Source organism: Poecilia formosa, unplaced genomic scaffold (genome assembly GCF_000485575.1).
Source record: "Poecilia formosa unplaced genomic scaffold, Poecilia_formosa-5.1.2 Scaffold128, whole genome shotgun sequence".
Taxonomy (NCBI): domain Eukaryota; kingdom Metazoa; phylum Chordata; class Actinopteri; order Cyprinodontiformes; family Poeciliidae; genus Poecilia; species Poecilia formosa.
Window position 1 is genome coordinate 106,550 of NW_006800067.1, and position 13,323 is coordinate 119,872.

A 13,323-nucleotide genomic window follows, 5' to 3' on the forward strand; every position below is an offset into this window, starting at 1 on the left:
GCTACGTGTCGGGCTATCTGGTTGTAACAAGCCCAAGGGGGAACTTTAAGAAATGTCTTATGTCTGAGTAATTAATGGGTGTGAGTTAAATTGCTTTAGAGGCAAAAAAATACCCCCCAAAAATATACAGTTCTAAACTATGACAAAAAACAGTGCTTCTTAAATTGCACCAGCAGAGGGCAAAAGCTGGTCATAAACCATTGTGGACAGCACATGAAGTCTATGGAGCGCACATGGAAATGCACATAGACAAACTGAGAAACAAAGGCGATCATGTGCATCGAGCGTAGATCCACGCAACCACTCACTCACATTATGTTAATTTATGGAGCAAGCACAAGCACAAAAACTGCCATACCACTAAAACAGCAGTAAAGATACGCTCAGTTGGGATCAGTAGGACTGAATAAATCCATAACTGAAACCTCCACATAGGTAACATTAGTCTCTGATTTACAATGTCTCGGCTTCATTCTGGGCCACGGTGGGTTTTTTTCCCCCCTCTGCCTATTGGCTGTAAAACTTCTCTTTACGGGTTTTGACGTGACGCGGTTTTATATCTGATATTTCACGTCTGACGAGATGGAGCCTCCAGGAGATTTAAAAAAATAAAAAAAACAACAACAAAAAAAAAGTGATTCCAGTCGACGTACTCTGCAGCGGTAGATGATACATGGCAACTGCGTCGTGAAGACAGCTTTGCTGAAGCGGGACGGTGAAGGACGGCTGTTAGACGCAGCAGCATGTTATTACGCTGTATTTATCGTATGCGGTTTCATCGAGGTAAGCCCTGCTGCTCTGTGCCTGTGCAGCTAAGCTCGTGCCAAATGTTTTATGTCTTCCTATATATCTGTGCAGAGATGCAAGACGTAGATAGTTTAGGTCAGCTGTTGTCAAACCCATGCTGAGAGACACAGAGCCGCTGAGGGCCATGACGTGTGCTGTTATTGCATTTGTGTGTGTGTGTGTGTACTTTTATATGGCTTTAATAGCAGCCTGTGAACACAGACAGACTTGTTTATTCTGCTGCACAGTATGCGCTGAGGCCTGGTTAGCACCGCAAGCACACGTGTCCCACACACCCGGACAGTCGTACGCGGATTAGTAGTAGTAAAAGTCTCTCTCCTGGATGGCACAGGTTGTACCAGCCAGTAAAATATGTCTCGTCTGAAGTGCCTTGGAGAAGCAGTCGTGGCTCCTGGGTCTTTTCATATTTTTGTCACACTGCAAATAAAAAACGTTTGTCTGATTTTTTTATTTTTTATTTTATTTTATTGGGATTTTATGTGACCAAGCAGCACAAAGTAGTGGATAATTGCAAAGTGGAAGAAAATGCACAAAAAGTTATCAAAAGTCTTTACAAACAGAACTTACAGGGGAAGGGCACCGTGGGCATTTTACATAAGTACACTTTGTTGATCCACTGTTTGCTCATACTCAATTGCTGCATATTCTTTTGGAATATATCTAGACCAGTTTTGCTTATTCTTGCTTGTTTTTTCCTTGCAAAATTGATCATGTTTTATAACACCGATGAATAATGTCAAGTCTTGCTTTGGTCTTTGATGGTGATGTTCTAAAATGTTTCCGCTCTAAACTGAACTCTTCTGTTGTAGCTCCCGTGATGGACGTCCTGTTGGGAGGTTAAACTCTGTCACAGGCTCAGGTTTTCGACACCTCTCTCAGGTTTTCTTCCAGGAACCGCCTGTTTTCAGCTCCGTCCATTTTCCATTTAACTGCGACTGACTTCTTTCTTCCTCCAGTTAGAATGCATGCCCACAGTATGATGCGGCCATCCTTCCAGTGAGGAAAGTATATTCAGGGTAAAATGTTGAGTTATCATTTTTTCAGTTTAGTTTTTGTCCGTACAGACAAGAGGAACTTCTTCCTTGTGTTTCCCTCATTCCCTTTATGCCTTATGACAAATAACAAATCTTATTTCTTTTTGTTGCCTTTACATAAAATGATGGTGTCAACAGACTCTCCCTTTTAAACTGTGGATCTCTGTTGACTAATCTCCCAGTACATATAAAGGTGAACTCAACTTATCAACGAAGTGACTGCTAGTGGCTGCACTTTTATTTGGTGGTATCAAATATAAAGGAACTCAATAATAATGTACGAGAAAAAATAATTTGAAAACGGCACGAAAAGTGACGGTTTGACCCTGTACACTGACGCTAGCGATAGCAACCGACAGCTAGTGGGGAAGCGCATTGTCACTCACGGGAGTCGAATATTGTCGATTGCGGAGTCCCATAAGCGGGGGGGTGGAGGTGCGGGGGAGTGGGCTGGCGGGAGGTGTTAGCGACTCTACTTAGCATACTTATAGTCTAGCATATGCAAAGGCGCTTCAGCACGCCAACGTGGATTCTCAGTCATTGGATGAAACAAAATGACATCACAATTCATCACTGACACGTGATTGGTTAATGGATGTGTCCCCATTGGACAGCACATATGTCTTTATAAATAAACCCCGCCCCAATCATTAATATTTTTAATGCTGTATTAAAATATACATAGTCATATGACATTGCTTATATACGACATGTTCATATGTGAGGAACATAAAAGAGGCACCGAATTTTTTTTTCTTTATTTCATTTTTAAAAAATTTTTTCACTGTTTCCACTCAAAATAAGACATAAATGCTTGTCCACTTCTGGACCATCTGGCGGTGTTTTCTTTTGTCCAAACATGATCCAACATTGCGCTGTGCTGAAGGCCCCACGCCTCTCCTGTAGTGTAGACCTGAGGTCACTGAGCTCCTGGTTGGGGGAACTTGGGGTCTCCACCCCACCAACATCCATCCTGACACCCCCTCATAGATGCCTTCCTCCCAGAATGCCGCCTCTTCTGCTGTCAGTACTCTCTGCCTTCCTCCATCCAGCTGTTAACACAGAACAGACAATCATTATGAGCTATGGGCATCTTTGTTGTCATTATGAAACTACAGTTAAACTTTGGCAACTCCCAGCTTAGAATGCACACACAAGACATTAAAAACTATATTAAAAACATCCTCTTTTCTTACAGAATATATATTCTTCTTCACAACAGTTAACGTTGTCTATCACATAAAATCCTAATGAACACTTTGAAGTTTGTGGTTGCAACGTGATGAAATGACAAAATGTTCAGGGATTATGCATTCTTTTGCAAAACACTGTTTTAATTTCTAACCACGTTCCCTCCATGTTTATCCAAGTGCAAAGCATTGTGACAAACACACTTTGCAGCGCTGTCTCTCATCATTTCACGAACTAAATAACATCTTTTTTCTTTTCTACTCTGCAGGCATTATAGGCACATTAAAATTTTCCAGAATTGCTTTGGGCAAGTTGCATTCTAATTCATCCAGCTTAAACAAACAGGCTATTTAAAGGACATCAGCCTAACATAAGCTGCTTTATTTTGAGTGAACGAAGACGGTATAAATAGACTTTGAATAGTGCAACAAGTAAATGCTTCATGTGAAATGGCTGGCGTTACATCATTGCCTGTGAGAGTGAAGTTCTGGAGAGGCACTGGGCTCTTTGGGCCAGCCATTATGGTTTGTACTAATGTTCTGGTTTCACAATCCAAACATTCTCAGAGCTGTTATTTGGTCTCTCTTTTTTTCCCCCTCTTGCTCAGTAATTCAACTTTTTTTTTATTATTATTATTTTTTAGCAGAGAAAAGCTGTCAACATGAAGCAGAATCCGCTTAAACATAAAAAGGATAAGGAGGAGAAAATTAACTAAAGACGACTAATGCCCCCCAGTAGGTGGACGAAGTCAACGATGCTGGGGTTTTTATATGATAAGACAAATGCATCACTGCTGCCCTACAACGGTCTTTTAGCGTCTGGAAAAAAAAAAGAAAAAGATGTTTGTTTCGACCAGAAAAATCAGCGTAATAGTAAGGTGTTTCTCCACAAAGACAGCCAGAGGTCTGTGTGGATCCTGCCGGTAATGTAGCGTCCACCGTGCGGTTTGCACTGCAACTCATCATTACTGCTGGCTTGAGTTGGCGCTGCCGAAATGACTTGTATAAAATATCTGTCCTGCTCTAAGTGCTTCCAACTGGTAGCTTAATCATGGGTCAAACCATCATGCGTCTCTTCTGCATTTATCTTCTGTCAGGAAGAGTTCCTGCTCTCTCTCTCTTTTCTCAGATGCAGACCAGTATGAGCAGCATCAGCATCTTTCTAAAGCCAGGCTTGAGTATCTTAAGTTTTCCCAGGCTGGGACATTTGCTGCCTTTTTAGCAAAGTAACACGGAACAATGAGCTGGTCTCCTGAACCTGTAGCGCAGATGGCAGTCTGAGAAATTTTAAGGTCAACAGAATCAGAAGACAGTCGCTGTAGAGTCAACATGTGACCTGGAGCAACTCTGAGCATCTGTAGTTGTTTACAGAGAAGAGAGAGTGTCATGAAGCAAAGTTTTCGGTTCGTTGCAACCTGTTAAGAATTCACAGCGTAGTGTTCCCTTCGCTGGCTATCGCAATTTTAGAGTTTGAGTTGGTCCGTGGTAATAACCTCGTGATGTAAAACACAAGCAGCAAAACAGAAACGGTTCAGAGTATTTGTCCGCACGAGCAATCTGAAGGAAAGAGTAAAATAACTTAAATCTTGATAGCAAGACAGGCTAAACCTCTTCTATTTTGCAGTCGTTTCTATGTTTTACATGAGAAAATTATTTGACCAACAGAAACCCTAGGTTTCTTCGTAAAAATACCTATTGCCAATGTGATGGTTTTTTACACTAACTGCTGTGATATTTTTGAGATTGGAATATTTTTGACATACGCCTTTTAACCCTGCTTTGATTAGCCGTTAGCTCTGTAGCTAATCCAGGTTTCATTAAAGTTAAGACACTTAGAAAACTGAACAAGTAAGATATTTGTTAGTCACAACCTTTGAAAAAGAAATCCCACTAAACATCTGAACTTTCTTTTAATGACCTAACAGTTGAGTTCAACAAAAAATATAGAAAATGAGTTGACATAATTTTCCGCCCTATTAGTGGGAATGCAAGTCAACTTTAAACATTTGTCCATTGTCTAAACCTGATTGTAAGTGCAGAGTGACTATTATACTGTCAGGACAAAGTGACAGTATTACATATGCAAACCCCCCCCAACCTTACCCCCCCCAAAAAACATCATGTTTATAAAATTTACATACTGCAGCTTGATGTGATAGTTTCCATCCATATAATTCAAAATAGCACTTGTGAGACTGCAAGCGTAGTCTGCTGACGTTGTGATGCTGTGTTTGGATTTTGTTAAAAATATAGCACTCACTGAGCAAATAAAAGGTAAGACTGCAACTTGGCTTGTTCCTGTTTAAGGAACGTCAAGCCACCAGTGGCGGGCTCCCAGAGAAGCGTATTGGAAAGGCAAAAGTTAGAAAAAGCAATCAGGACAGCTGTGTTCGTTTATTGCTGTTATTTAATTAAAGCTGAGTGTTCTTAGTTGTTAATTAATTTGTAGTTGCACAGCACTTATAAAATTAGCTTGGTTGTGATGGCATGAGTGTGATTTTTTTTTGTTTGTTTTACTACGTGTGGTTGTTTGAAGCAGAAACACCATGCTAGCTATCCCTGCATTCCTGTTCAACTGTTTTACGTCCTGGACGGCGTTCAGAATAAAGACTGACATTTTTCTCGTTAAGAAAACGAAGATAGCACTGAATCTATTATCTCACTAATAAAGCTTCGAGTCTGGTTGCAGAGCCATACCGGTTCTTGATCTGCATTCCAGTGAAAACAGCTCATTTGATAATTGTCCTGCAACTCTTGTCTTTATATTTTTTTTCTAAAGGCTTCCCAATGTTCTGTTTTCCAACAAGATACAGCCCATCTAAAAAATAAAAAAGATCAAATAAAAAAACAAAACAAAAAGGAACAAGTAAAGACAAGAAGAGAGAGATGCAGATAAACAGGTCTTCCAGTTTATCAAGCAAGGCACGAAAGTGTAGCAAATCCGGCACGCTGCACGAAGATCCAGGCGAGTGCCTGGCATGGTTGGCATGGTGCCGCGGCGGGGGGTTGGGGGGCTGCGCAGCCTGACGCATGCCACGCATTTCTGTGTGTAGCTGATTGCTGTCGCCACATGGGCAGCTGCACAATGCAAACTGCCAAATCCCTCTCCACGGTTAATAAGTTATAAATGCTGAAAGTCCACAGACCTGCATCAATTCATCTCTTTTAAATTAAGACCAAAGAACCTTTGTGTGAATACCAAGAAGCTGACCTTAGAGCCGGTGAGTGGAAAAAAAATCACACCCTCCAGCGCTCGACAGCGGTGCAACAGGACTGTCCTGAGTTAAGATGAGCCTGCTTTCAATCACCGCACATCAGGCTTTATATCAGGTCTAATTAGCGCATGTGGGTCTGCAACACAGAGCTTGGTTTGAGACACGAGTTTTCGTGCACGGCTAAAGATCCCCCCACACGGCACCAGCAGACCTTATGCTTACATGGCATGCATTGCGTGGGATGTGACGCACAACTTTTATGGGTTTTCTATTTCTCATCTTAAAAGCACATTGTGTATAAAATTCCACAAGATCAAAAGCACAACAGCGCAGATAACCGTTTCTCTGTGACCCTCGCACAAACAAAGCGGCGCGTATCACCGCCAAAAGTCGTGCAGCTTTTCTTTCATTTTTTTTTTCATCTCGGCCTGAGATGGTCCGAAATCCACGAGACAAGAATGGAGGATGTTGAAGGGGGGAAAATTAAAGTGTGACATTTTAAACATCCTCTATAGGAAGGAGATGTGTGGCTATCAAAAGACCAAATTACAGAAAAAAGTTCTTCATTTTAAAATGATTTTTTATTTTTATATATAAAACCTTTGTCAGTCAGTTGCCAAGCTAAAAAAAAAAAAAAGGCTGTCTTTTTTTTATGTTCTTTTCGTTTTGGAAACCATTAATCCATGTCATTCCAGCATCTCAGAGCCGTACCTGGCACCACTCTCACCTCATCAAGAAATGCCAGGAGGGTGCAGCGTTCGGAAGGCTGTATTTTACACCAAGCAGTGATCCTGCTCTAACCAAAATGAAATAGTTTTGGCTCCTAAACGCAATGATACTTTAGCAATGGAACCAAACCTCCTCCCGCCCCGAAAATCCCCAAAACCCTCCCCCCCATATGGTCTCTTGCAGGACCAGAAAAAGCATTGTATCCAATCTATGTACCTATAAAAAGTCAAGAGTCAGAAACATTCGAAAAAGGTAGAAAAGAGGCAAACAAATGTACACTGCTGACCCAAGTGACTGTATATTTGTAGATGATCAGTCAGGTTGTTGTTATCGGGTATAAAAGCAAAACCTACCAAGGATTTAGTCGTTGCTCAGGAATTTTTGTGAGACCCCCTCAAGGAATCATCAAACCCGATCCAAGCCAAGACACCACTGAGGGATTACTGTGACTTTTGACCTATCTAGTAGCATTACACAAGAACCCATGAAGCTGAGGATAAGACATTTTCCATTTCTGAACAGAGAATTGTAATCTGCAAGAAATGAGAAATGAGTCATGTCTAGGTTCTTCATGAAAATGCCTCCAGGTTCTGTACTCTTTACAAAGAAAAAAACGTGGCGCCATCAGTTTGGGAGTTTCATCCTATGCAGCGGGACAAAGCTTCGTTTCGGTTATCTTCGTCTGTCTCATCTCTCTGGTCTGCAACTTGCAAATGTGACAAGAATGCCAAAAGAGAAGGAGGCAAATACTTTGTCAAAAGTATGAGACAGTCAGAGGCTTAAGCATAAGGACGAAATAAAATTTTACAGCCACTGTCTGGGCCTCTACAGTTAACCAACCTCAGATGAAAAATCCCTTGTTAAACATGATTTGATTTATACAAATTAAGCTAAAATGTCAAAGCAGCTTTCAAGCTTCCTTCCAAAATAAAATAAGAAGCACATGCGAACCAATAATCAAGCATTCCCGAATTATTGATTAATAAGACGAGGAACAACCTTTCGCATAAGCAGACCAGTCGGTCTGAAGCGTTCAGGTGCATTGGCATCATGGCTGATGCATCAGGCTTCCTTTCTGTCCAAGCATTCAGGAACATTAAAAGGTCGTTTGCAAAATAACATAGCATCAATCATTTCACACTTAGAGAAATTATTCACAAATGGACAGTTTTCAGGACAGCTGCAAGATTTCCAAGGAGTGATCACCACCGCAAGTTCACCCCGAGGTCACATGCTGCAGTCTGGTAAAAAGAAAAAATAAAAATAAAAAAAAAAAGTCAAGAGCAATATCGCAGACGCTTCAGGCATCACTCAGTATGTCAAATGTTTTATTTCATGACTCTACACTTGGGGGGATTTAAAAAAAAGCACAATTTCCAGAAGAAGTCCTGAAAGAAAAGTTGTCTGCAAAAAGACGTTAAAAAAAAAAAAAAGAACAAAAAAACAAAACATCAGGCTTTTGGAAAAAAAAAAAAAAAAACTTTGAATGGACATATTTGGTACCAAATGCTAAAGTCACGATATTAGCACAAACACTAAACACCTGTCAAACACAGAGTTGGAGGGGCTGATGGCTTGGGCTCGCATCGCCTGCTTCCAGAATATGAACGTTTACAATAGTTCCTGCATGTCCAAGGGAAGCGGTTCTCTGGTTCCGGTCCTCTGGGTCCATTGCATGACTTAGAACGAGCCCTGCCCTAACACATCTGATGCTAATGATTCTCGGCATGCAATAAAACACTGCACCTTGCAGTGACCCCCTTTTTTTTTAAAAAAAACAAACAAATCAACACGGTAACAACTACTCCTTGCAGTAAAGTCCTGCCCTTAAAACCAGAGGGTTGGGGACCACTGTTCAAGGGTCAAATGCAAGAGCTGCTGAAACTGGGTCACATGGCAGGGCCACGATCCCAACCACACTTGAAACTATTGGACAGAATTGCCTGGGAAATCGAAGCATCAGTATGTTGAAATCTCCCACTCAGACTCCAGACCTAAACCAGATTGAAATTCTGTGGTATTTTAAAAGACCTGTGAAAAGAACAAATGCCAACAAGCCTCATTAAAGTGAAGCAACGCTGTAAAGTAAAGTAGAGCACATAATGATGCGAGGGACCCAGTAAGGTCAGGGGGAAGGTAAAGATGCTGCTGCAGCCGCTGTTTAAAAGAGCTGTTGATTTTTTTTTTTTTTGCATTGCTAGGATTTGAGCAATCAGCAACAAGAAACATTCTTCTGCAGTTTTATTTGCCGTTTATCAGGGTTTTATAAATATTCATATCACTTTTTCCACTTTCTGTCATGTTGCAACTATAAGCCTAAGTTTTTTTTATTTATTGGAAATCTATGTGAGAGACCAACACAAAAACAGTGCGCAATTGTATCCACTGGCTCCTGCAGTTCTGCTCAATTCTCATCCCCCATAAACGCTCCATCTGGGATTTCTCCCCCCGACGAGCTCGATTTGAGTTGAATATCAAAAACGCCCAATCGGCGAACAGAACGTGGAGTTGTGAATGACTTGCCTCCGTTTTCCGCGCTGGTTTTGGGGACTGTAGTCTGCCTCTGGTTATAGTTTGGCAACGGCAGTGGAGGAAGTGAACGAAGCCATTCAAGTCCTGTGACTACGCTTCAAAAATTTTGAGCAAATAAAGTCGGAGCCAGAGGAACCTATGAGACATTTTTTTATTTGCTGGCAAAGATGCCATGGTCGTACTCCGCATGGGTCTGTTTACGTTCCGGTAAGCTACATTGTGCAAGTATAGACAATTGGGTAAAATCAGATAATTTAAAACTTCAACAGAGTCCACACCTCCAGAAAGAAATCATTTCTCAGTAGCTGAGAGTCTAGACCTCTGAATGATTCTCGAGCTGTAGGGGCCGATGTCCTGCTGGAAGGTAAATTTCCACGTCTCCAGTCTTTCTCAGTGTCTCAACAACTTTCTTTTCTTAGTATCGCCCTCTATTTACAGCTCCTATCATCGTCCTATTAACTTTGACGAGCTTCTCTGCCACTTCTGAAGAAAAGAATCCCCACGGCATGATGCTGCCACCACCATGTTTCAAAGTGTGTCTGACACACACTTTGAAACATGAAGGTTCTGAGTGGCGTTGCTGTTTAAGCCAGACAATTTCCTGGCTAGAAAGCAACATTCTTGTCCTATCTGATCAGAGCTCTTCTTCCTCTTGTTTGCTCTCTCCCCAAGCAGGAATTCTGATTGCCTTTTTTTTTTTTTTTTGTAACAAATTACAGCCAGATTCATGGAGTGCACGACTAATGTTGTTCTGTTCACACTGTCTCCCCCTGAGGGTTGGAGATCTCTGCATCTTCTCCAGAGTTGCAAGCCTGACCGTCTAGAGTTTTTCTGAACGCTAATTCCTCTGGCAGGCTTGAAGCTGATCTACCTTCTTTCCATTTTCACATGACAGATTGACCAGCTTGTTCAGAGCCTGGGATATTGTTTTACAGATTAACCCTGCTGCCTCAAACTTTGCCACAAGTGAAGAGCGGATTTATCACGTGTGTTTCTTGGACGTCGCGACGCTGTTTGTTCGCTTTCTGTTTCCCATCGAAACTTCTGCAGCCTTAACAACTGCATTCATACTGAGATTAAATTACAAACAGGCAAGGTTATCAAAAAGCTAAGTGGTTGTGCTGAATTTTTAAGGGGCTATTTGTATTGGTTAAAAAAAAACAAGAAGAAAATCGTGCATCATTTTTCTTTACAATCCCAATTAAATGTTTTGAAGTCTGTGGTTGTAATGTGTCAAAATGTGTAAAATGTAAGAAAGCTTACATGGTATGAATACTTTTGCAAGGCACCGTAAATAAGACTGGCTTGTCAAGCGTATTTTATATGACGGCAGACCAACCGCATGGTGCATACAAGTGAGAGCGCATTACAATGGAAATGTTTGTGTGGGTCTGGTCTTTGAACCAAACCGCTCACCATCATATTGTCTATAAAACTTTTTTTTTTTTTTCTTCTTTTTTTGAGCAGATCCTGGCTGGCGGGCAGAGACTGGCTGAACTGTGTGACTTTATTGGGAAAATTAGAGTAAGTGGTGCGGTGTACAGCATGTGTTACTGACAGCGGAATTTATTTACTGGCCTTGGGGAGACGTTCCTCAGTTACGTTGTGGCTGCTGAAAAGCTAATCCTCGTAGTAAATCATGACATTATGCATTCACGCAGCTAAAATTATCCTCTGAAGGTCGGACACTAATTGTCGCCGGGGTTTGGCTGAATCCTGACAAAAGTCCTAGCAATCCACAGGCGGACAAACATCCAGATAAACATAGTTCCATTACTCTGACCACTTCACACGGCCCCTTGACAATGTCCAAACATTGCTATTTCAATTTGCATGCTCTGAATCATTACACAAAATGCAGGTATTTTAGGTAAGTTGAGATTGTTTTATTATTTTTAACACAGTAATTGCAAGGCAAATGGTCTTAATTGTAACCCCGGCCTCTGAAATAAACAAGGCTAAAAAAACGAAAGTGGTGATTATGGTTTTCTTCGGGCCTGATGTGGGATTTGTGAAGCCGCTGCCAGCTGCCTTTTCATGTCACTGTTTTCGAGCTCCTGCCCAATATAGACACACTGAATCACTCATCAGAGCACATGCCTTAATGGAGGATAGTTCTGTGCAGCTCAGGAGAGATGCTGGATCCATCTGCCCCCGCCTCGCCTCCCCCTGTGGAATGTTCCCTATGCTGCGCGCGCCGCAATTACCCTAAAGTACGGTGATGAATAGTGGAAAAACTGGTTTTAACAAATTATATTTATCAGTGCTTCTTTTTTTCTTCCACCCCACAAAACAGTTTAAATCACTGCAGCGAACCAGGAGACATGCATAAATGCCATTATACGACACGAAGTGCTTTAGTGCTTGGGCTGGTTCGTGCTGGGTAGAAAGCAAAGCCAGCGGTCTCAGATCGCTGCTTCTCCTGATAGGAATCTTAAATGCCTTGAGGTCCTTTAAAGTGTTTACTTTTCTTGAAAAATTAGACCTAATTGGATGATACGAGCATAAAAGTAGTGCAATTGGACATTGACTAAGTTTGTGGACAGGACTTGGACACCAGGCCAGTGTTTTAATGCCTTCTACATTAAGATGTTTATCTGTCAGTCAAGTCAAAGGCAGAGTTTGATGGATTGCAGAGGGAAAGTGAAGTTAAAGCTCTCTAATTAGGGGAATGCAGTTGCTTGGACCAATGGCTCCTGAACCAATTTAATACGTGGCAACGCTGAGGAAGAACTCGGCTGGTGGAGGCAAAATACATCATTTGTTTCACTTGATAAGCAGCAAGAATATATGGTGGCATATATGTTGTAATTAAACCAGAAAGAAAGACATATGTCAATTGACAGTCGATTCCTAGTAGTCAATTTTTATTCAGTCATATTTAGTGTTTTTATGTATCTCTAATTAAGTAACAAATGGCAAACGGCCTGTACTTTTATATACATTACACATAGTCATTCACATACACTCTGCAAAATCACAAATTCTTACCAAGTTTTTTTTTTTTCTCTAACTTCCAGTGCAAGAAATATCATGTTGAGCCTGCACTACCTTAACTACCTGTTACTACTAAATAAGACAAAACTAACTTACAATGAACTTTTCAGCAGCCTACAGGAGGTTACAACTCCTTACTATTTATTTTTGTTTATCAGCTTTTTTTTTTTTTAACATATAGAATGGGAGAAAAAAAAAAGAAAAACAAAAACAACCGAGACAGACAGATCCAAGGGCTTCACATTGAATACAGAACTTTCAATATTACAGTGTTAGTTTTGAGGGTGCCGACATTTTTAGTCTGGCGTGTGCGTTTGTCGCAGGGTGCACAAAATGACCGATTCTTTGTTTTTGTTCAAGCTACTATTAGGTTGGTTGGAAATGGAGATGGTAGCGAGAATACTCAGCAGGACTCATTCGCCTGTAGAAAACAGGTGTTGCTCACTCAGTCACAACCAGAATACCATATTTTGTGAAGTATCTGCTTTTTATTTAAACCTGGAGTGAATTTGTAGTAAACATTGCAATGCTGGCGATGTGCTCCACCCACCTAACTTCAAGAAAAGAAAAAAGATGCCCTGCAAAAGCTTCAACAGTATGAATAATATGAATAATTTTGGTGCCACAGTCTCTAAAACCCGATAAGCAAAGAACCAATCACTGCTAATCATTCACATTTAGCTGAGAGTCAATGCCGCTGATATTTTAACCCATCGTAATCTGGACAACGTGCGTCTTTTCATGTGGCTCGTCTTTAATGCCACTGGGGCATTTATAAATTGTGAACAAGGTTTCCAATATAAAGTTTCTCACAATACT

General features: G+C 41.1%; 1 long non-coding RNA gene across 1 annotated transcript; it reads left to right on the plus strand.

The window, feature by feature from the left end:
* The first annotated feature begins 641 nt into the window (after positions 1-641).
* Positions 642-4,058, plus strand: LOC107837263 (uncharacterized). The gene is made up of 3 exons (XR_001663279.1): positions 642-783; positions 3,301-3,556; positions 3,676-4,058. It is a non-coding gene; the product is annotated as an uncharacterized LOC107837263 (long non-coding RNA).
* The last annotated feature ends 9,265 nt before the right edge of the window (positions 4,059-13,323 follow it).